At 45.5% G+C, this 23,901-nt stretch overlaps 2 long non-coding RNA genes across 3 annotated transcripts; one reads left to right on the forward strand and one right to left on the reverse strand.

Annotated features, from left to right (window-relative positions):
* Positions 1-1,822: 1,822 nt before the first annotated feature.
* On the forward strand, positions 1,823-5,656 carry LOC110342499. Its single transcript, XR_002384595.2, has 2 exons — positions 1,823-1,871; positions 4,537-5,656. It is a non-coding gene; the product is annotated as an uncharacterized LOC110342499 (long non-coding RNA).
* On the reverse strand, positions 5,530-23,825 carry LOC121143713. Of its 2 annotated transcripts, none has more exons than XR_005881038.1 (5): positions 23,604-23,825; positions 23,274-23,485; positions 21,462-21,611; positions 10,934-11,052; positions 5,530-5,615 (listed from the first exon to the last, which is right to left on the reverse strand). It is a non-coding gene; the product is annotated as an uncharacterized LOC121143713 (long non-coding RNA). The 2 variants fall into 2 exon arrangements; XR_005881037.1 differs by having other exon boundaries at positions 22,830-23,485.
* Between the last annotated feature and the right edge of the window lie 76 nt (positions 23,826-23,901).

Consider the following 23,901-nt stretch of genomic DNA (forward strand, 5'->3'; position numbering starts at 1 on the left):
TGAGGAAAGGGGCCCATGGTGGGTGGCATCAGTCCATAGATAGGCCACCCTCAAATGAGTCAGCCTCAGCTGCATGTCTTACTATACATAGCAAGGGCCATGCAACTGTTTTTCCCAGCCATCTTTGATTCTGTCATGGTCATGTCCGGGTACCGAATGTTGACTTTTCCTGATGAGTCTTATGTGTATTCACTACAGAGAGGGTGAAAATTATAGCAACCAAGTAATTCCACCCAAGTTCAACTTAGTGAACTGTCATAGAACATTATTTTAACTAGGCAAAGATGTGTTGCATTTGTTTATGCTGCAGAATGTTACTTTAACTGTGTGTTATTTTTGTTTATGCTTGCATTTGTTTAATGATGTAAGGGTGTGTTTAATTAGGTAAAAGATGTGTTGCATCTATTTCATCTTGCCTGCCTAAGGCACCTGATTGGTCTAATAAAACGCTGAACAGCCAATAGCTGGGCAGAGAAATGATAGGCGGGGCTGGCGAGAAGAAAGAATAAATAGGAGGAGAAATCTAGGCTTGGGAGAGGAAGGAAGAATTTGAGGAGAGAACAAGGGAAACAGACACCAACCAGCAGACACAAGAAGCAGTGAAAATAAAAAGAAAGGTAATAAGCCCAGAGGCAAAAGGTAGATGAAGAGAAACAAGTTAATTTAAGTTAAAAGAGCTAGCCAGAAACATGCCTAAGCTAGACCAAGCATTCAAAACTAATAATAAGTCTCTGTGTCATGATTTGAGAGCTGGTTGGTGGCTCAAAAGAAAGAAAACCTGGTACAGTGAACCAATGAATTTAATTGGGGTAACATACAAAATCATGAGTGAGGGACTTCCTACAGGACTTTGAGTACCTTAGACAGCTATACCATCAAAGAAGCTTCCCTTCCTCTCTCAGCAACTGTTAGCTACTTATATATCTTGGGGAGGGAGGGACATCAAGAGCCTGTGCACCAGGTATTCTTTCTCAGAGGGAATCTTGTGAGGGCCTCATGAGGGTAATTGCTCTGATTTCAAGACGGGAAGTTATGTCATGTTATGAGGACAATGTTTCCAAACACTACAGCGTCAACTAAATGATTTCTATTCCATATTCAATCCCTCTTTTTCAATGTGACGATTTTAGGGGAAAGTGATTATGCCACAAAGGAATTAGAGCCTTGTAGGAAGAGACAAGTGAGGGATTTCCAATACAGGGGTGGGGAGTGGGGTGGAGGATAGTGTGGGAGTGGGGTGGGGAGGTGGGGGGTGGGACCAAGAAGTGAGTCTTTGCTAGACGCTCAATCTGCCAGGACACTGGCCTTATACTTCCTTTCCTACAGAACCGTGAAAGCTGAATTTCTGTTTTTAAAGCTACTCAGTCTGTGGTATTTGTTACAGAGCTTGGACTACAGCCATCAGTAAAATAAAAAGCGACAGTATGTGTGAACTTAATGTACAATGCAGTGCGGTAGAATGAACTAGTATGGCCATGTGCTGAAATGATCTTTACTATGTAACAAGTAAAAGCAGAGAGGGCTCAGGCTGCGGGTATGGAGAAATTCTTTTTATGTAAATAGAAGATATCTAATCTTCACTGGTTGAAGAGTGAACTTCTTTTTGCAAGTATACAACTTAGTATCTCTTTTGGGGAGGACCACCAGTAAATTCATTGTACATTCCTTCTTTTAAAACTTAATTTAATAGCATATGTATGATGTTTTGTCTGCAAGTATGTCTGTGCACCACACACATGCCTGGTGCCAGTGGAAGCCGGAAGAGGGATTGGATCTTCTGGAACTGGAGTTATAGTTGTAAACCGCGATGAAGGTCCTGGGAATTAAACCCAAGTCCTCTGGAAGAAAAGCCAGTGGTCCTGACTTCTAAGGTATCTTTCTAGTCCCACTGGACATTTCTTTGTGCTGCTTGGGTTTGTTTTTGTTTTTAACTGTGTAATAGTGCTGTTCGTCCAGATGAGAGCCGTGATTGTTAGTTACTTGAGGTGACAGACAGTTGGAGAGGGAGTTGACCCTTGCCTGAGTTCAGCACCCTTCTGACACTGCGGGCAAGTTGAGCTCAAACTGTTTCCTATTAATATCACAGACTTACAGATGAATGGAATGTAAACCACATACCAATTACAAGAATCCCAAGGAGGAAACTCCCTTTTCCCTCTGTCTGTCCACCCACTTGTCCGACCACCCACCCACACAACTCAGTGTCTCTCAAGGGCAAAAGGAGAGAGGGGGAATGGGAGGGGGAGTTGTAAATGGGTAACAGGGGGAGACAGTGAACAAGCCCGGGTGCTCTTGGTGCTAACAATACTGGGTCTGTGAGCATTTCTTCCTTCCGTGGTGACTATTGTTCTCTGGAGGGACGTTTTCCTCACAGTCACAAAGCCATGGTCAGCAGTTAAGATAATTCTCTTTCCTGTGCTGAAACAAAACTTGCACACCCAAGAAGCTGTCTCCAGAGTGGCAGGAATAGGCTGGCAAAACTCCCTGGCAGAAGCACCTCCGACAAAGACTGCTCAGCTGCGGCAGAAGTGCAGTGTCCCCTCGGTCCTGTCAGCCGCTGGTGAAGGAGGACACTCTTCGTAGCTGACTGGACGCCACCAGCAGGATGGTTCTGTAATCTGTAGTGTCTATTACTGGGACTGTATCCCTAGGGTCACAAGCGGATCCCAGTTAACTTCAGCCAGGCCCATCTCCCTCTTGGGCTCAGCACTGATGAAAGTCACTCTATACTTTGGTGCGTGTGTGTTAACTGTGGGGTCCATGGCCCACTTGCTAAGCAAGCATCCTCTCACTGAACTAGTTGCCCAGCTGGAGTGCCACCCACGCCCGAGCACAACGTAAATCAGCCAGCCAGCGAAGCTTTCCTTGGTATCTTTGCGTAGGGAGGCTATGCATGTTCATTAGGCGGCTAGCTTTGGGGGACGATGGGAAATGCCACATCCACCAGATCAAGGGAAGGCAGGAAGGAGAGATAAAAGCGAACATGGAGCCATCAGAGGCGCATGGGTCATAGCCTGCAAGGCACATGCTGGGATGTCCAGGCCCTTGTGTCCAAGAAGAAAGCACTTGGACCAAGGATCCATGGATAGTGGCAGAAATAGACAGTTTATTAAGGAAGGAAAAGACACTCCTAGAATGTAGGTCAGAGCCCAGGAGGTCCAGAAGCCCAGTGGCTCTGGGTCATTAGCCTCAAACCTTTATGGGTCCTCCTTGCTCACTCACAGGTCTCGAGCTTTTTTTCCTGCTCCGTCCCTTATGCATGGCTCTTGGTTGTCTATCGTCTGTCCCTTTCTCCATCATTGCTCTCTTCCATATGTTAATCTTCATCCCTTCCTCTTCCTGCCTTATTCTCCTGGGGGCTTCCTGGATGGGAAAGAGAAATGACCACACACATTAGGTACCCTGGAGAAAAAGAAAGCATCTGCGCCCTGGCAGAAGATGGATCTGAAAGTGAGGCGCCCATGCAGGAGAAAGGACGCTGGCAGGAAGGGGAGCAGAGCTTGGGAGCTTGCTGCAGAAGAGCGAACGCTGGAGAGGCGGGAAGCTCCTCACCGCTCTGCTCTGCTCCACTCTGCGGAGCTGGGAAGCATTCTCTCCAGCTGCTTTGCGTCACGGTTCTCTGAAGCCCTGCTGGCCCCCACAGGGACGCATTATAAGAAATGTGACTGGAGCAGACATCACAGCCGTGCTCTTCTCCTGGGTCCCATCATCAGCCAAGCTGAACTCCTAACTGCCTTCTAAGGTGCTGAAAGGCCCCCATGTGGGAGTGTCTCAGAGGGTGTGACAGAGGGTGACCAAGTGTCAGAGAAGGTCCTGGGCCATGCTCCCAAGCAGAGTGCTTTCTAACTTTGAGAAAACCTCCAACTGCCAAGTGAGACTCACCAAACGTGCACCTGAGAGAGTGGCTGTTGGGGTTGCCAGGAGAGGAGAGACACAAGGATGAGGCACAATTGTTGATCTGAGAAGGCTGTGTCCCTGAAGGGGCACAGAATCTGTGGTGCTCTGAAAAAATGCTAGCCAACATTTATATGAGATAAGCTGCCACTTGGCTGCCGTGGATTTCAGCACACTCTAGTTAACTTCCTTCGTACTGACACAGACCTGCAAAGTAGGTATGTATGACTCAGCTTAATTCCCAACTCATAGATGGGGAGGGTAGGGCATAAATCGATTCAGTGGCTTTCTCAAGGCCACCCTGAGAGTCGATGTAAGGTACCTTATCATTGCCTGCCGGACAGCTACACAATTAGCTGCTTGAACAACCCTCTGCCCTTGTCTCGCCAACGTCGGGGTCTGGGTGGTCTAGCACAGGGTCTCTCATGGGCTGCAGTCCAGCAGCCAGCCAGGGCCCCGAAGTTTCACCTGGGACTCCAGCGGGAAAAGATCCACGGCTGTCAGCAGACGGCTGCTCTTCCCACAGTACTGTTGCACTGATAGCCTCAGTGCCCGGTGACCGTGGGTCAGAGGCCACCTTGGCCCCTTGGCCTTGGGGACCGCTCTATGTGATCACTTACAAATAACCGCATTTGTCCTCAGAGCCAGCTCAAAGAGGGCACCTGCTCTAAGGAGCGTCGGTCTCGGACACCACCCATGGCAGCTCGTCACGGTTGTGACGCTGATGTGTAAGAAGCCACAAAGCCCCGTGAGTGCTATGCAGTCTGGATGAGGAACAGACGGGCCTGTGTCCAAAGCCAGGCAGCTTTGCCTCCACAGCCTTGGCATCAGTACGTTTTCTTATTGCTGTGACAACTTAAGGAAGGAAAGGTCTGTTTAGGCTCACACTTTGAGTTTACAATCCATCATGGTGGGGTAGGCACGGAGGCAGAAGCGCAAAGCGGCTGGTCACGCTCCATCCTCAGACAGGAGAAGAGACAGATGGATAAGGGGATGCCAGGCTGCTCTCTCCTTTCTGTGTGGTCCAGGACCCACGCCTGAGGAATGATACTGCCCACCTCCATTAACGCAGTTCACAAACTCCCTCACAAGCGTGCCCATTCATTTGTCTCCATGGTGATTCTAGAGCCCATCAAACTGACAATCGATATAAACCCCACAGCCCCCCCCCACCGTAGCTAACCACTGTGCTCTCTGAGTTCCATTGCTGTAAGAAAATACCCAAGGGTATTTAGTCCACGGCCATATTGCTCTGCAGCTGTGGAGAGGGAGTTCATCTGAGGGCGTGTGTGTGATGGAGAAGACTGTTCATATCGTGGTGGCCAGGAAGCAGAGAGTAAAAAGGCCCGCATTGACCTAACTCCTTCCACTCCACTCCACTCCTGTGCTTATGGAGAGGCAGAAAGAAACACACTGCCCTGTTCATTCTGATGAGCACAGTATGCCTTTAGGAAGTCAAAGAGGATGCATCGCGCGGCTCAAACATGAAATTTCCCCACTCCTGCTGCAGACTTCCGTTGGAACCCTTGGTCACCAGCTCATGGCACTCTTCTGGGAGGCTGCAGAACCTTCAGGAGGTGGAGTCTCACTGGACAGAGTGGGTCACGGGGTGGGAGATGTGGTGGGGTGCGAGTCGTATGATTTTACAGCCAGGGTTACTTCTCTCTGTCTTCTCTCTGCTTCCTGGCTGCCGACACAATGCGACCAGCTGCCTGGAACTCCTGCCATATTCCACCACAGATAAAAGTAGTTAATACAAGTGTCTTGGGATGCTGTGTTAAACAGTCACTGAAATTAATCTGGGAGACTCAGTTATCCTGGATAGAGGGTCATCTTATACAGTCAGATGGAGGGAAAACTTAACACAAGAGAACTGTAGGAGACACTGTGTGATTAAAACCCACATGTACCTACTATGAAGAAAAAACCCTGAAAGTACAAAAGAAAACCAACCCCTTCTCGTGACATGGGCACAGACCAAAACCACATGGCTCCCTGTGGAACAGGGCTGAAGGTGTTCCAGTCATATTGTGTTCTCTGACCCTGCAGATCCATTCATGAATTCCAGAGTCTACCCCTTTGACTCCACCGGCACTTATCAGAAACATGTACTTTTTTGTTAAGGTCAAAAAAAGCTAGGGGTATAGCTTAATCGGCAGAGTGTTTACTTAAAATACACAAGGCTCTGGGTTTGATCCCCACCATGGCGTAAACTAGGTGCAGCAGCACACACTTGTAATCCCAGCACTTGGGCGGTAGAGATAGAAGGATCAGAAGTTCAAGGTCATCTTCAGCTACATAGAGATTTTTTTCCCTTTTTTTTTTGGGGGGGGGTGAGACAGGGTTTCTCTGTATCGTTTTGGAGGCTGTCCTGGAACTCGCTCTGTAAACCAGGCTAGCCTCGAACTCACAGATCTGCCTGCCTCTGCCTCCTGAGTGCTGGGATTAAAGGAGTAAACCACCAACACCCGGCTTCCCTTTTCTTTATTAATTTATTGTTTACATTCCAATCCCAGTTCCCCCTCCCTCTTTACAAACTCCCACTCTCTCCACTTCCCCCCTCCTCCCATCTGCTCCATGGAGAGGGTAAGGCCTCCCACAGGAAGTCTACTAAGTCTGTCCCTTCATCTCGTTGAGGCAGGACCAAGGCACCTCTCTACCACCCACACCGCCATGCCTAGGCTGAGCAAGGTATCTCTCCATACAGAATGGGCTCCACTAAGTCAGTTTGTGCATTAGAGTTAGAGCTTGGACCCACTGCCAGTGGCCTCATATATTGTCCCAGGTACACCACTGTTACCTATACTAAGGGAGTCTAGTTTGGTCTTATGCAGATTCCCCACTTGTCAGACCTGAGTCAGTGATCTCTCACTAGCTCAGGTCAGCTAATTCTGTGTTTCCCCATCATGCTCTTGACTCCTTTGTTAATATTTTTGCTCCTCCCTCACTTTGATTGTACTCCAGGAGTTCTGCCCATTGGTTAGTTGTGGATTTCTGCATCTGCTTCCTTCTGTTTCTGGAAGAGGGTTCAAGCTTCTCCGGGGTTGTGGATTGTAGGCTTGGTATCCTTTGCTTTATTTCTGGTATCCACTTATGAGTGAATATATGTTATATTTGTCTTTCTGGTTTTGGGTTACCTCACTCAGGATTTTTTTTTATGTTCTCTGTCCATTTGCCTGCAAATTTTAGGATGTCACTGTTTCTTACCACTGAGTAATACTCCATTGTGTAAATGTACCACATTTCCTTTATCCATTCTTCAGTTGAGGGGCATCTAGGCTGTTTCCAAGATCTGGCCATTACAAATAATGTTGCTATGAACATAGTTGAGTAAATGTCCTGTTGGTGTGAATGTATACTACATAGAGATTTTGAAGCCAGGCTAAGCTACATGAGACCCTATCACAAAACTACCACCACCATCATCAAAAGGAAGAAGAAGGAAAAAAAAGCAAGGTAAACTAGGTTGGCTTTGTCTCAGCAGAGAAGCCTGGGGGCTCACAGTGAGGCCCTGGGTGGAGCACTAGGACCTTCCAGAACAGCTTTTCCATTGTCCTTCCCAAATTCCCTCCTTCTCACTAAAGGTGAGAGGGCTATTGGTTAGAGCAGCAGCACTCAGCAGTGTAGCCCTGGTACAAACACACATGTATAAATCAGAGAAAGGGACCAGTCCACCCCCACCAATAAAAGGTGGAAAGCAAGGGTAGACAGCTGAAGTTGTCCTATCATTTCCGCCTGTGCCAAGGCCTTGGGCTTGCTAAACAAGATGCTCTACCCCTGAGCTGTACCTTCAACCCAATGCCAAGGATGTAAGTCTGTACTCTGGCACTAGTGTCCCAGCAAGCTTTGCTAGTTCGTTTATAGTTTGTCTCCATTCCCAAGAGGGCTGGTCCTTGAGTCACCCCAAGTGGCAGGGTCTCTGAAAATGGACAGTGGCTACCATGTTTGATCATATTTGCCGGCACGCCAAGACCTCAGTGGGGCTATGCCAGCACTTCTAAACGCAAATGGAACCCACACAGAACTCCTTTGGCCCCTCAGAAGACAGCTGAATGAGCTGGGCAATCAGCACTTCAGGGAAATATCTGAACACAGCTGCTACCCTCCTTCCTGCCACCCGTGCGGCCGCTTTTAAATATGGCTTGAACTCGAAGCTCTTTCCATTTATAAAAATTCTTTCCCCAAATGCTCTCTCCAATAACAGTATTCCCACATGTGCCGTTTGCTTCTGATATTTTTCTTATAAATCAATCCGATGAAACAGAGTCCTCTTGTCCCAGGACTCTTGTGTGCACAAATGATCCTAGCCCCCACCTGTGGCAAGGGACCCCAGAAAGGTTAGGCTGCTCTCGAGTCATTGCTCAGAGCTTTGTCATACAAAGGATTATGACAGTCTGTGCAGGGCTCAGGACCAGATGTGCAGTGGCACAGTCCACACAGCCACAGAGCCTGCGGGCCCCAGGCAAGGTGTCTAAGCGCAGTGTGGTATCTGGCCCTACTTCTCTCCACAGATCTCCACCTTTGGAAAGGGGGACCTTGAGAAGGCAAGTTGTCTTCATAGTCTTCACTTCCAGATACCAAGCAAGAGCTGGAGAAATACCCTTATTGCACCTGGGAGAGCACAATCCTGGTGTGGGGCCCATTCAAAGCAATAGATGAGAGTCTCTCAGGTAGGACTCCAGGGGAGTTTTGGAAGCCCGTCAGGAAACATGAATGTGCCACTAAGACTTAGATCTACTTTCTTGCAGGACACCCTGGCAGCATCCCATCACCCAAGGGTGTCAGATTGAGGCACAGTCTGACTCGGGGGTAGGTTTCTCCTCCCAGACAGGGTATCCTCTCTGCCACACAGAGATCTGGTCAAGTCCAGTGGTTCTGGAAGCATATAATTTGTTTATTTCCAAAGAACGGTCCCTCCTTGCCTTGGAGATGTGTCGGTTGTGTTGAGCCCTCCCACCACAACACAAAACATTCATTTAGATCCCTCAGCACTTTGTTTTAGTTTCATTTTCCTAGTATAAAGAAGCATAAACAGAAATGTAAACATATTCAAACATATATATGTATGCGTGTACACAATACATATTTATGAGTATGTAAACATGAATGTAGGCCCAAACCCTGTATAGTTGCATTCATGTATATGAATGTGTGAATGTGCAAGCACACACACACACACACACACACACCTGTAAATGACTCCAGAATAATTGGATTGAGCAGGAACTAGCAATGGGAAGCTGGGGAAGTTGACACTCATATCCAGAAGCAGCTCATCTTTCTTTTCTTTTCCTTTTTTCTTGACACAAGGTCTCTCTTTATAACCTTGGCTGTCCTGAAGCAGGCCTCAAACTCATAAAGATCCACCTGCTCTGCCTCTGCCTCCTGAGTGTTAGGATTAAAGACGTACGCCACCACACTCGTCCTTTCTCCTTAAAGATGTATTTGTTTTCATTTTATGTGTGTGAGGAGTGTTTGCATGTGTGTATGTGCACCACACACATGTAGTGCCTGCAGAACCTAGAAGATGGCATCAGATCCCCTGGAACTAGAGTTACAGATGGCTCTGAGCCACCACGTTGATCCTCTGCAAGAATACTGAGTGCTTTTAATGGCTGAGCTGTCACTCCAGCCCCGTGGGAAGCAGCAAGTCTGTAGAGGGACTACTCTGGGGTCCCCAGGGAAAGGGAAATCATAGGAAGGTAGGTTGAATCTGGTAGCTAGGGCCCAGCTTTTGCAAAGCTCCAGTTCCCAGACGAATTAGCTTGTTTTTTCTAGATTCTCACTCTTCCTGCCATATCAGCCCACAGCGCTGTGGGGCCACGTGCTTATCCATCTCCCAAGTGTTCTTGTCACTCATCTAGTTCCCTTAGCTACCCCTAGCAATGGCCCAAAGGGAGACAGGGGTCTCAATCTTCCTTCCCCTTCCTGCACTGTGACTTTTGTGAAGGTGAAACTTCCCTGCTTGAAGATGATATGATTGTGGGGGTGGGGGGGTGGAAACTCCATCTGAAATGTGCGGTGATAGTCAGTGTGGCGCCTCCTGGTACCTGATCACTGTGTGCAGCCTTGGGGGTTCACACAGAAGGGTCTCTTAGAGTCTCTGTGTGTTCTCTTGTCCCTGTGAGTCCAGCACTGAACCAGATACCTGGTTAAGTATTAGTTGGGGAAACAATGAACGAGCCCCAAACTTTCCACTTTTCCTATTATTGATTAGGCTTTAAGTTTAGATGGCCGCTCCACCCTGCACTACGCTTCGTCTAACCAATTTAATCGGTTACTTCCCCTCCCCCTCTGATTCTGCCTTCCTGTTATCATAAAATCAGCTACACACCTTGATTGACAAGGGCAAACTAACCCAGGAAGAGATACAGCACGAAGTGTTTTTACCTGAGTCCTAGAATTAAGGGTGAAACATTTTCCTTTTTGAGGTAATGAGACTCTCCATAAAATATTTGCCCCGTGACTACTTCCTACCTATAAAGTAGGTATTGTGGGGAGATGAGGAAGCCATTCACACGTGTATTTATGGAGGAAAGATATTTTAAATATGTTTCAGCCAATAATAATGTAAAAATTCCCAGGAGCCCTGTGAGGTGGAGCCAGAAAGGGTCTAGGAGGTGAGGTGATGTCTGCCTCAGTCCCCCATGTCACGTGCAGAAACATTTCAAACATAAAATAAACTAATAACTGGGGAACTGGAAGGATGGAGGGTCTCTTTTCCCTTAGTAACTTTAAAGGGACACAAACTGCATCTAAGTAAGAAATGCTTCAGCATTTTAAGAGAAGGAGGATTTGAAGTGCTACAGAGATCTTAATATTGTAGCGCTACAGAGATCTTAACATTGTTTCTTAAGAAGGGGTCTCAAGTAGTCCAGGATGGTCTTAGTTTTTGTCTGTAGCCATGGATGATCTGGAACTCTTGCCCCTACCTCTCAGATGCTGGCATTGTAGGCATGCTACAGTGTCAGCTTAAATTGTTTTAAATCCTAGCATTCTGTAGCTAATAGGAAATGAAAGATTTGGCGATCTAGATTACCTAAACCAATTGTTCCTGTGAGTAATCTCATGAAGTTCTCTCTTGAGAAGTCTTAAGTCCTGTGTTCCCAGAGGGTGAATACCTGGCTCCAGTCTCCTCTCTGAGCTGGGGCTGAAACCCTACAACCAAAATGGAAGAGAGCTTATTTCCTGCACAGTACTTTGTGGATTCTTAAGCATGGGGTCCACACAAATAGACCAGCTCAGGCCACTGACTTGTTAATGAGACGTGCCTCTGAGCCCATAATAGGTTATCAGGGAATCAGAAAGTATCCTTCTTCTATGCTTGGACCATAATGATGAGGGGTTCTTTGTTTGTTTTGTTTTTGATGCTGTTGAACCTTTCTCATGTCTTGGGGAGCTAGGTCTCAGATGATCATTGGTCACCCAGAGTCAGCGATTTTTTTTTTCAGCTCGTTGTTTCATACCCATTAAGATTCTTTGTGAGTTCGAGGCCAGCCTGGTCCACAGAGCAAGTTCCAGGACAGGCTCCAAAGCAATACAGAGAAACCCTGTCTCGAAAAACCAAAAAAAAAAAAAAAAAAAAAAAAGAATAGGGAAACAGAAGGGATTTTTAGGGACGAATACCCCCATGTTGTTCTGCCCAGTGATCCTTTGTGGGTCATATGGAGGGACCTGGTTGGAGGTTGGGACATCTTTATTGGGACTGGCTACTGTAACAGGATAAATAAAAGACCCAGAGACTAATATTGGGGTTCAAACTTCAAGATGATGATCAGAAAAGCAAAGTATCAGGCCACTAGCTCTTACCACTACCTCAGGCTGAATGGGCTGATCCTGCTGCCTCTCCTCGGCATGGCTACAGAATCCTGAGACTTCAATGTCTCCCTGTCCTCAACATGGCTAGATAATGAATGCTAGATACTGAGACATGTTCCTGTCTTATACACCTCCCAAATCCTGGGATTAAAGGCATGTGATCCCAGGCACTGAGAGATCACCTTTGTGTGAGCTGTTTCTCTTCAGGACTGGGTCAGTCTTGTGTAGATCTGGGTGGCCTTGGACTCACAGACAACCATCTACCTCTTAACTCTGAGTCCTAGGATTAAAGGTGTGTACCACCACCTCCTAGCTTCTGGCTGCTGGGATTAAAGATGTGTACCTGGTTTCTTTGGCTTGTGGCTGACTTTTGATAGGGGATGTTCTTTTGTATGTTTCTCTTATTGATTGATGAATAAAACACTGTTGGGTCAATGGCTATTGAGGCAGTAAGATAGGCGAGACTAGGAGAGGAGGAGAAGTCTGGGAAAAGTGGGCAGGAGAGTCTGCCAGAACAGTCGGGATATAGCAGGCAAAGGAGTTGCAGGCCCGGCATTCTCTTGTAAGCCATGACCATGTGGAAATACATAGATTAATAGACATGGATTAATAATTAAGACAGAGATAGCCAAATAAGAAGCCCTAGTCATCAGCCAACAGTTTCGTAGTTAATATAGCGTCTGTGTGTCTGTGCGCCAGAAAACTCATGCTTACAAACTTTGCTTTCTGAATTCCCAGGCAAGCTTTAATAAATCATAAGTAATGGATCACCACAGGTTACTCTCCAGCTCATGCTGCCCCAAGCCAGTAAGACGCCAGTTCTATGTATGTTTTCTCTGCCCACAGAAAAGTGATCCAGTCAAGGGAATGGTCACACTGGGCCCCGGCCTCACTGCCCAAGGGACACTAATGCCAGTTATAGTAGTCTGCCCGTGTATTTCAGAGCTGCTAAATTCCCCACCCTGGTAAGTTTGTTTATACTGTTACCTCTACCTGGAACTCCCTGCCACCACTCCTTCCCTGCAGCAGTCTTATTTCAGGATGGTGTTGGCATCCTATGAAGCTCCATAAATTTCATTGCTCCCACGGAACGCCCCACACTTCAAGGGCTCAGTAAGTGCCGTGCAGAATGGAAGCTCACTGAGGACTGTACAAATGGTTGTTTCTCTGTGTCTGTCCCACCACTCTGTGAAACACCTCAGGAAAGGGTTTAATCCACGTTTCCGGTGCCGACAGCAGCACCTCCTTGCTTGTTGTCCCAGAAGTGATCAAGCGGGGAAATTCCAGCAGGATGGAATTCCAATAAAAAAAAAAACAGAATACCCCAAGAAACAACACCTCCAACTCACAAGGCCTCGTCCAGGGCTGGCAGCCTGAAGTAGCCGGCTCAGACCCTGGAAGATAGGTCCCCACGAAGAAGAGGGGAAGAATGATTGCTGCAAGGGAAGATGGGAGTGAGAGGAGGAGGTGGGAGCTGTCTTATCGTAATTATAGACAATACAAAAACAAAAGGCTGATCCAAACTCCAAGAAAAGCCAACAGCTTTCTAAGAAGAGGAAAAATGTATCTGGAAAGACCCAGCAAGGACAAAAGGTTTATTGTGGCTTGTGGTTCCAGAGGTGTGGGGGCATTGCTGGCTTGTTCTATTGCTTTGATGTCCAAGGCAAGGCAGAAACATCAGGGCAAGATGATTGCCCATCTTACGGTGACCAGGAAGCAGACGATAGGAAGAATAGGACTGGGGAAGAGCTGGAGAGAGGACTCAGCAGGTGAGAGCATGCACTGCTCTTGCAGACAGCCAAGTTACCAGTACCCACGCAGACAGCTCACAACCTTGTATCTCCACCTCCAGGGGATCCAAGAGCTCTAGCCTCCAAAGGTGTTTGCATTCATGTATGCATACACACACATAATTAAAAATTGTATAAATAAATCTTTTTTTTAAAAAAATAGACTGGGCATAATATATACCCTTCAAAGGTATTACCTCGGTGACCCACTTCCTCCTACTAAACTCCAATTCCTAACAGCCCAGTCAGCACCAAACCCATCCGTGCCTAAATCCAGGATCACCCTTATAACTGAATCATCTGCTAACAGAGCCACCAATCAGGGACCAAGACTTAATGCATGAGTCTTTGGGGGACATTTTATATATAAACCATAACACTATTCAGTTGCAAAAAAATATTTTTTAAAAAACTGATCGATAATTTAACTACAAATCGTGATGTGCCTATAGGAGCAGAGTGGGGAGGAGGCACTTAACCAAGGTAGGGCCCAAGCGAAATCCGAGCCCAAGTTGTTGCTAAGGTTTATGGGAAAGATCCTTAAAAGGTTAAAAGCACTCCGGGCATTCCCCTCCTTCCCTTTCTCGTGCCTCCTCCTCTCCAGATGTGAAGACTCCAGGATTTTTATGGTGGGTTTGTAGTTGTTTGGATCCAAGCCCCTTCCATCTTTCTGGCCTCACATCTGGTTTCTCTTATTCAGGAGATAAACAAATCTTTATCTTGTTGAAGTAATTTTTACTGGGTCTCTGTGCTGGCAGCTGAATACAGTTTCTCTCCAGTACGAGACACACAGCAACTTGTTTGGAGCCACAGAGCTGACTGTTGAAGGAAACACAGTCTTCCCCAGCTGTGTCGGATAACTCGTGACGAGCGGCCCTCTGTGTGCGTGTGCATGTGCGTGTGCGTGTGCGTGTGCGTGTGCGTGTGCATGTGCGTGTGTGTGTGCATGTGCATGTGGGTGTCATGAGGTGGCGTGTGGAAGAAAGCTCTGATGCCTGCATAAGCACCCATGTGGAAGGGTAACCAGACAACATGTAGGGGTGGCCAGGAGAGTTCAGGGGTAATTCTTCTCACACTGGTGGCCTTGCCTGGTTCCTCACCGGATTCTTACATCTGGCCATTGATTTTAACAGCAGTTTTGAGTTACAGAGTCACTCTTCGGAGCAAAGGCTGCCTGCTGCTGGTTAGACCCCAGAGCTGATATTCCTCCTACACTGTTCACTCCCTCTCCTCTGAGCAGTCAGCCTCCTTGGTCCATATCCCCATCAGGAAAGCTGTGTGGATTTGTGTTGTTTGGAGTTGTACACTGTGCTTTCTGCAAAACCCCAAATAATCAGTACCTTTCTGTAAACCTCAGAAAGTCCTCTTTGGTCTCTTAATTAAAGGTGTTAGACGTGTGCAAGGCCCTGAATTTGATCCCTGAAGCCACTCAGTCAAGCAATCAATCAAAAGCATCAGTGTCATGGGGAGACATCTAAAAAGGGGGTCTCTCTATAATTGTCCCACATCCATGAATATAGGTTGTCTTTGTATCCCTTATTGATACACCCCTGGAGGAGGCAGGCTGTCTAGAGGGGTCATAACTTTGAAGAATACAGTTCTCTGTATATAGCTCAGATGGTCCCCAAAGGGCAGACAGTTGAAAGGCATCTTCCAGTATCATCCCTTAGGAGCCCTGAAATTACAGATCTACACTAGTATGTCTGACTTTCCATAGGCTCAAGGGATTTGAACTCAGGTCCCATGTTTGCACAACAAGCACTTTACTGAGTTGTCTCCCCGGCCCCTGTTTAGTATGGTTTTTGACAGAAAGATGAGCAGCTCTCACACTGCATATGACAGTTGCAATCTTATGTTTTAATCCACAGGGGACATGTTATCTCATTGATCTTGGAACACATAATCAGAAAGGAAACAAGATATCCACTGCCCAAATGAGCTACCACCAAATACAGAGAGGCCAAGAGAGCCCTGAACAGCCCACTTACCCAGAGATGCTACTTGACAACAAAGGGAGCCTTCTGCACAAGGAGTCGTCCTCTCCTGGTATCTGCTATGCCCTTGACCATTCTGTTAGTCTGTGTCTTTTTATTGGGGCAGGGGCAGGGGCAGGGACCTGGCAGTGGGAGTGGAGGATGAAGCAGGATGGATCCTTCTTGCAGCATACAAGAAGCATACCTCAACATCAAACACAGACATTACCTCAGAGTAAATGGTTAGAAAAAGATTTTCTAAGCAAATGGATCTAAGAAGTAAGCTGGTGTAGTCATTCTGATATCTAACAAAAATAGGCTTCAAACCAAAATTAATCAAAAGAAACAAGGAAGGATACTTCATACTTATCAAAGGAAAATCCATCAAAATGACATTTCCATTTTTAACATTTATGCCCTAAACTCAAGAGCACCCACATTTGTAAAAGAAACATCATTAAAGCTTAAACCACACATCAACCCTGAAACATTAATAATGGGAGAATTCAATACCCTACACTCACCAATGGACAAGTCATCGAGACAAAAACTAAACAGAGAAATACTGGTGCTAACAGACTTTATGAGCCAAATTAACTTAATCTACAGAATATTTCACCCCCAAACAAAAGAATTTACCTTCTCAGCTCACAGAACTTTTGCAAAAATCAACTGCATACTTAGTCACAAAGCAAGTCTCAATAGTTAACAAGAAAATTGATATACCCATCTGCATCCTATCAGACCACCATGGAGTAAAGCAGAATTTCAACACCAGAAATAACAGAAAGAAAGCCTACAAACTCATAGAAATGGAATAACTTTCTATTGAATGGCTACTGGGTCAAGGCAGAAGTAAAGAAAGACTTCCAAGAAGTCAATGACTATGAATGTACAATGTATCCAAATTTATGGAACACAGTGGAAGTGGTCCTATAGGGAAAGCCCATAGCACTAAGTACCTACATAAAGAAATTGGAATTATCGCATACTAGCAACTTAATAGTACACTGGAACAAAAAAAGGTAAACACACCCAAGAGGAATAGACAGTAGGAAATCATCAAACTGAAGACTGAAATAAAAATAAAGGAAGAAAAAATAGGAAGAAAGAGAATGATACAAAGGATCAGTGAAACAAGGAGTTTTTTCTTTGAGAAAAGATAGACAAGATAGACTAACCCTTATCCAAACTAACTAAAAGGCAGAGAAAGAATATCCAAATTAACAAAATCAGAAAAGAAAAGGGAGACATAACACTAGATACAGAGGAAATCCAAAGAATCATTAAGAAATACTTTAAAGAACCTGTATTCCACAAAATTGGAAAAAGCTAAGGGAAATGGACAATTTTCTCAATAGACACGACTTACCAAAGTTAAATCAAGATCAGATAAACAATTTAAATAGACCTATAACCCCTAAGGAAATAGAAACAATCATTAAAATCTCCCAGCCAAATAAAATAAAAGACAAGGACCAGATAGTTTTAGTGCAAAATTCTACCAGACTTTCAAAGAGGAATTAATGCCAAGCTCCTCAACTATTCCATGAAATAGAAACAGAAGGAACATTGCCAAATTCTTTTTATGAAGTCACAGTCACCCTTACACCCAAACTACACAAAGATTGAGCAAAGAGAGTTGCAAACCAATTACCTTCATGAACATTGATTACAAAAAGAGTAAAATATTCAAAAACAGAATCCAAGAACACATCAAAAAGATCATCCACCATGATCAAGTATACTTAATCCCAGACATGCAGGGATGGTTCAACATATGAAAATCTGTCAATGTAATCCACCATATAAACAAACTGAAAGAAAAAATGATCATTTCATTAGATGCTGAAAAAGCCTTTGAAAAATCCAACACCCCTTCATGATAAAAGTCTTGGAGAGATGAGGGATACAAGGAACATACGTAAACACAATAAAAGCAAGATACAGCAAACCGACAGTCAGCATCAAATTAAATGGAGAGAAACTCAAAGCAATTTCACTAAAATCAGGAACAAGACAAGGATGTCCACTATCTCCATATCGATACAGTATAGTCTTAAAGTTCTAGCTAGAGCAGTAAGACAACTTAAGGAGGTCAAGGAGATATAAATTGGAAAGGAAGAAATCAAACTGTCATTATTTGCTGATGATATGATAGTATACATAAGTGACCCCAAAAATTCTACCAGGAAACTCCCACAGCTGATAAACACCTTCAGTGAAGTGGCTGGATACAAGATTAACTCAAAAAAATTAGTAGCCCTCCTATCTATAAACAGTCTGAGAAAAAAATCAGGGAAACAACACCCTTCACAGTAGCCACAAATAATATAAAATATCTTGGGGTAACTCTAATTAAGAAAGCGAAAGCATTGTATGACAATAACTTCAAGTCCTTGAAGAATGAAATTGAAGATATCAGAAGATGGAAAGATCTCCCATGTTTATGGATTGGCAGGATTAATATAGTAAAAAACGTCCATCCTACCAAAACCAATCCAAAGATTCAATGCAATCCCCATCAAAATTCCAACACAATTCTTTACAGACCTTGAAATAACAATACTCAACTTCATAAGGAGAAACAAAACACCAGGGTAGCCAAAACAGTCCTGTACAATAAAAGAACTTAGAGAGGTATAACCATCCCTGATTGCAAGCTCTGCTACAGAGGTATAGTCATTAAAAAAAAAGATTGATCAGTTGAATCAAATTAAAGACCCATATGTAAATACCCACACCAATGGATATCTGGGTTTTGATAAAGAAGTCAGAAATATACAATGGAAAGAGAAAGTATCTTCAACAAATGGTGCTGGTCTAACTGGGTGTCAGCATGTAAAAGAATACAAGTAGATCCATATCTGTCACCTTGCACAAAACCCAAGTCCAAGTGCATCAAAGATCTCAACATAAATTCAGATACACTGAACCTAATAGAAGGAAAATTGGGGAATAGCTTTGAATACATTGGCACAGGAGGCACCTTCTTGAACAGAACACTAAAAGCTCAGGCACTAAGATTAATAAATGGGACCTCATGAAACTGGAAAGCTTCTGTAAGGCAAAGAGCACCATCAATAGGACAAAGCAGCAGCCTACAGAGTGTTAAAACAATTTCACCTACCCCATATCTGACAGAGGGCAAATAGTCAAAATATGTAAAGAACTCAAAAAAGTAGGCATCAATAAACCAAATAATCCAATTAAAAATGGGGTACAGATCTAAACAAAGAATTCACAACAGAGGAAACTCAAATGACTGAAAAATATTTAAAGAAATGTCTAACACCAAGGAAATGCAAATCACAACTACTTTGAGATTCCCTCTTCCACTTGTCAGAATGGCTAAGATAAGGATATGGAGCAAGGGGAACACTCCTCCATTGCTGGTGGATGTTCAAACTCTGAAGGCCACTATGGAAATCAATATGGCAGTTCCTCAGAAAATTGGGAGTCAGTCTACAAGACCCAGCAATACCACTCCTAGGCAAAGCTATACCACTCCAAAGGACACTCCACCCTACACCAAGGACAGTTGCTCATCTTTGTTCATAACAGTTCTATTCATAATAGCCAGAAACAGGAAACAACCTAGGTGTCTCCCTCAACCAAAGAATGGATAAAGAAAATGTGATACATTTTCACAGTGGAGTATTACTCAACTGTATTTTTAAAAAATGACATCATGAAATTTGCAGACAAATTGATGTAACTAGAAAAAAATCATCCTGAGTGAGATAACCCAGACCCAGAAAGACAAACATGGCATTAGCTAGTAAGTAAAAGATAATCAAGCTACAACCCACAGACTCAGAAAGGTTAAGTAATAAGGAGGGCCCAAGCTGGGGGGCAGGGAAGCATGGATCTCCCTGGGAAGGAGAAATAGATTTTGTAGGTGGGCTTGGGGAGGGTGGGGAACAGAAACGGGAGGGATCAGGTGGCAGGGCTGGAGGAAGAGAGTACTGGGAGAGATCATTAGAACTGGGCACTTTGGGGCCAATGTGGAAACCCAGTGCAATGGAAGGTGACCCTAGCAAATTGGGATGTGGAGCCTGAACCGGCCATCTTCTGTAACCAGGTAAGGCTTCCAGTGGTGGGACTCGGACATCAACCCAGCTACAAAACCTTTGACCTACAATTTGTCCTGCTGGCAAGATATGCTGGGGGTAGTTATGGAGCAGAGCTTGTGGGAGTAGCCCACCAATGACTGGTCCAACTTAAAGCCCATGCCACAAAAGGGAGCCCACCTTGATATTACTACCTGGAGGACCAGGAACAAGAGGCTAGATAGACCAGAGATGTATGATAGAACCATAATGGGGAAAAATTAATGAGATGATTCCAAATGATACTCTTCTATACTCGTAGACCAGAGCCTAGCCCAATTGTTGTCAGAAAGGCTTCATCCAGTAACTTATCAGAACAGATACGGAGACCCACAACCAAATGTTAAGTGGCGCTCAGGAAACCCTATGGAAGAGGGGAAAGGAAGAATTGTAGGAGCCAGAGGGGTCAAGGACACCATAAGAACATGACCCCCAGCATAAACTAAGCAGGGCTCATAGGGGTTCACAGAGACTAAAGCAACAGTCACAGAGGTTGCATGGGTCTAAGCTAGGTCCTCTGTATATATGTTATAGTTGTGTAGCCTGGTGTTCTCTTGGGACTCCTAACAGTGGGAGTGGGCATTGTCTCTAACTCTTTTGCCTGCTCTTGGAACCCTTTCCCCTCCTACTGAGTTACCTCCTCCAACCTTGATATGAGGGGAGGTGCCTAGTCTTATTGTAACTTGTTATGCCATATCTGGTTGATATCCCTGGGAGGCCTGCTTTTTTTTCTGAAGGTAAAGGGAGGAGGAGTGGATCTGGGGGAGAGGGGAGGTGGGAGGAGGGACTGGAATGAGTAGAGGGAGGGGAAACCGGTTAGGAGGCAGTATATGAGAGGAGGGAGGGAGGGAGAGAGGGAGGAAAAAAGGAAGGAAGGAAGGAAAGAAGGAGAGAAAAAAGAAAACAGAAATTAAACTAAAAAGATAGTCAGGGGGGTGTCTCAGAAGTGTGAAGTCTGTGTACAGGCATAAGCATACTGCAGGGTCCACAGCCTGCAGGTACCAGATCCCCACCGAAGCCCCCAAGGGGGCCTGCAGCACTCCTGACTATAGAATGCTTTAATGTGTTTACTAAGTGTCTGCTCCCCTCTTCCTTGGTAGCTCTCTCATCATTCTGGCCAATAAAATAGGAATGGGAATAGTTTGATTTTTTTGTTGTTTTAACAACCGAATACCATAGTCAATTCTCTGTATATTTGTGCATGCATGGGTACATGCATGTGTGCGTGGCGGGTGCCATGGCACAGGTGTTGAGGTCAATGGACAACTTACTGGAGTCAGTTCTCACCTTCCACCACACGGGGTCCAGGGAAAAGAATTCAGATCATCCGGTTTGGCACCAGGTTTTTGTTTTTTTGTTTTTTCTCCCTGAAACATCTTGCTGGCATCATACTGTTTTCCCTGTAACCACCTTAGTAAATCTGGAGATATACCTTAGCGTTGCTAGTGATGTGCATCACACACATTTCATTGTCTCTGCCAGTTGCCCTGCTCTCTCTCTCCCCCAGTATCCCAGCAACTGTCTCTGCTCACTAAGAGACTCTCCGAATCTCTGCAGCTAGTCTGCCTCTGGTAGCTACGACTCCTTATGGCTGCTCAGGGACTAACTGCTCTCACCAATCCTGCTTCGTTCAGGTCACAGCCCAGGAAAGAGGCAGAGCCCTTGAGTGACTCTCCTCCCACTTCTCCCCAACTGCTCTCCTGCCCTTCTCTCATCATCTCAGAGGTAACTTGTTTTCCCGGGGAAGAAGAAAAGAGTTGGATCTGTCTTGCCTTAAGATTCACACTTCCGACTAGATCATTTCTTTTCCTAGTTTCCTGGCCAGGCTTCAGTGCATGGCTCTTACCGCCTTTAAGATGTGACTTGAAACTCACCTCCTGCAAGCAACATTTCAGGATTGGTTGCACATGAATTGGTGCATTCGATGCTGTGGCCCCCTGGAAGTCAGCTATTCAAGAGACTGTGTAAATGTCCCCTTGTCGCTGAGTTCTTTTGTCGCTGCGTTCTTTGGGCTTCTAGGAGGCCTTTTCAGACAGATTTTACACGTGGGATTAGAAGAAAGCACTAGAGCGCTGACATACTGAGCAATATTAAAATAGTTACCCTAGGAACAATAACAAGGTCACTGCCTTGGAACCTTCAGGGGCCAAAATTTCTGTTTCTTCAGGAGTTTGACAAATACATGGATCTCTATATCACAGGCTCCAACAAGCCCTGGGAACTAGCTTAGGGTGATGGATTTTTCTTTTCTGGTTGTATTTTTATTGTAGTCCTTCTTAATGACCGTGTGCATTTACGGGGTACAGCATGGTGTTTTAGAATGTGGGTCTAAGGTGTATTGGGCCCCATCAGATAGCTAGCTTCCTCGTCTCTTTTTACTTCTCATGTTTGGATCTTCTCAGGCCCTTTCCCCTAGTTCTTCATGAAGTATGAGACCGGCCTCAGTAGTTGAAGGGCCTACTGTACAAGCATGAGGACCAGAGTTTGGACATCTAGAACCCATGTAAATGTCGGCTAGGTGTGCAGTCCAAGCTGGCTAGTGAGTCTGGATCTGCTGAGAGACCTTCTTCCCTCGACGAATAAGATAGAAAGCAGCTAAGGATGTTTGGGAAGCCACGTGAGAACCTGCACTTTATAAGCTTCATATATATGGGAGTTTGATTGGAGTTAACACTGCAAAAGGGCATAGTGCTCCTCCTAGAAGCAACAGGCTGCCAAGTACAAAGTTCAATGCCAGGTGCGGGACATTCTCCCATTGAGTTGTTGCTCAGGATATCCTGGGGACCCTTAGAGCAATACTAACTATTGCCCCTGCTTTTGCTTGCCCACTGAAACTTGATGGTAAGAACCTTTTGCTGAAGATACCACAAACATTGGTCACAGGACATAGAAAAGTCAAGACCAGAAAGTTTCCTCTATGCTGGCCAGCTTTCATAGTATGGGAGGCTGCTAAGCAGGCTGCTGGGAGTGAGGCAGGGACAGTCACCTACTGTCTTAGCCACCTGTGAGCCTGTGAGCTGCAATAATGACCATGGGTGCAATAGTGGCCTGAATATCATGGGGTTAACCAACTGCCTTCTATTTGGATTTAAAGCTTGCTACACAGGAAGAAACACCTATAAATCTGGCCAAGAACCCATAGTTTGGGAGTGCATAGTCCCCAGGAATGAACCTACTGCTGTTATTCTGGTAAGTGAACATAGTAGCTAACTGCCCTCTAAATGTGTATCTCTTATACTTACAAATTAGTGCAACTCTCAGACCTCCTCAGAGAAGTTTCTTTGTGCAGTAGATGGTGGCTAATGCAGAAAGTCACAAATGAGGAGGCGGAGACTACACAGAGCATTTTGGTAGAGGATTGGACTTGCGGCTGCCTGGGCTGCACTGGGAGCCCAGCTGAGAAGCCCTTCCTCCCTATGCCCCACGGCTTCCTCCCCTTTCCAGGTCCGTTCTCTACTGCATGTCTCATCAGACTCATCCCCTTACCTCCCTCTGTCTCTTCACGCCGAGCAACTTCTCCCTTTGCCTGATCCCACCGTTATGCCATCCACAGTAAGATATATGTAAATAAGCAAGGTGCTTCATCCCATCCCGTTTTAAAGAAAACACTTAAAAATTACCACTTATGCTCTTCCACCCTGTGCACATGCTTCAAAAACATCATACTATGCACAATAAACACATACACTAAAAAGCATGTGCACATTCACCAAGGAGAACCAAAGTCCGTGAAGCAGGCCATTTGGAGTCAGACTGTTAAACTGGGGAAACGACACCCTGCCGTCCAGTTTTCCTACTAGCTGCGTGCTTCACATTGCCTTGGCATGTGACTCCCTAGTTTGCGATGACATCCATGCTGTTTCCTGCATCCTTCCATGTGCCGTCAACTGAATCTCTCCTGAAAGGGTTAAAAGGAAGGAGGATTGCTGAATGAATCAGTGAATGAACCGGTGAATGGAGAAAGGAAGGAAGGAAAGAAGGAAAGACCGAACAGGATAATGCTAAGGAGGGCGTACAGTCAACTCTGCCCAGGTTGTTCTGTAGTTTTCAGCCTTCTCTGACTGCTGAGAGTAGACTGGGTACTGAAAAGCTCCCAAGCCTCTCCCTTGGCTTTGTTTCCTATAGGACTGAAATAGTTCCAGTATGCAGATATTTAAGTAGAAGCAAGGAAGGGGAGGAAAGGAGGGAAGGAGGGAAACAGGGAGGGAGGGAGGGAGGCAGGAAAGAAGAGAGGTAGGGAGGTGTGGTGGTGGTTTGAAAGGAAACAGCCCCCAAAGGGAGTGGCACTATTAGGGGGTGTGGCCTTGTAGGATG

Source organism: Mesocricetus auratus, unplaced genomic scaffold (genome assembly GCF_017639785.1).
Source record: "Mesocricetus auratus isolate SY011 unplaced genomic scaffold, BCM_Maur_2.0 Super-Scaffold_100013, whole genome shotgun sequence".
In the NCBI taxonomy this organism is placed as follows: domain Eukaryota; kingdom Metazoa; phylum Chordata; class Mammalia; order Rodentia; family Cricetidae; genus Mesocricetus; species Mesocricetus auratus.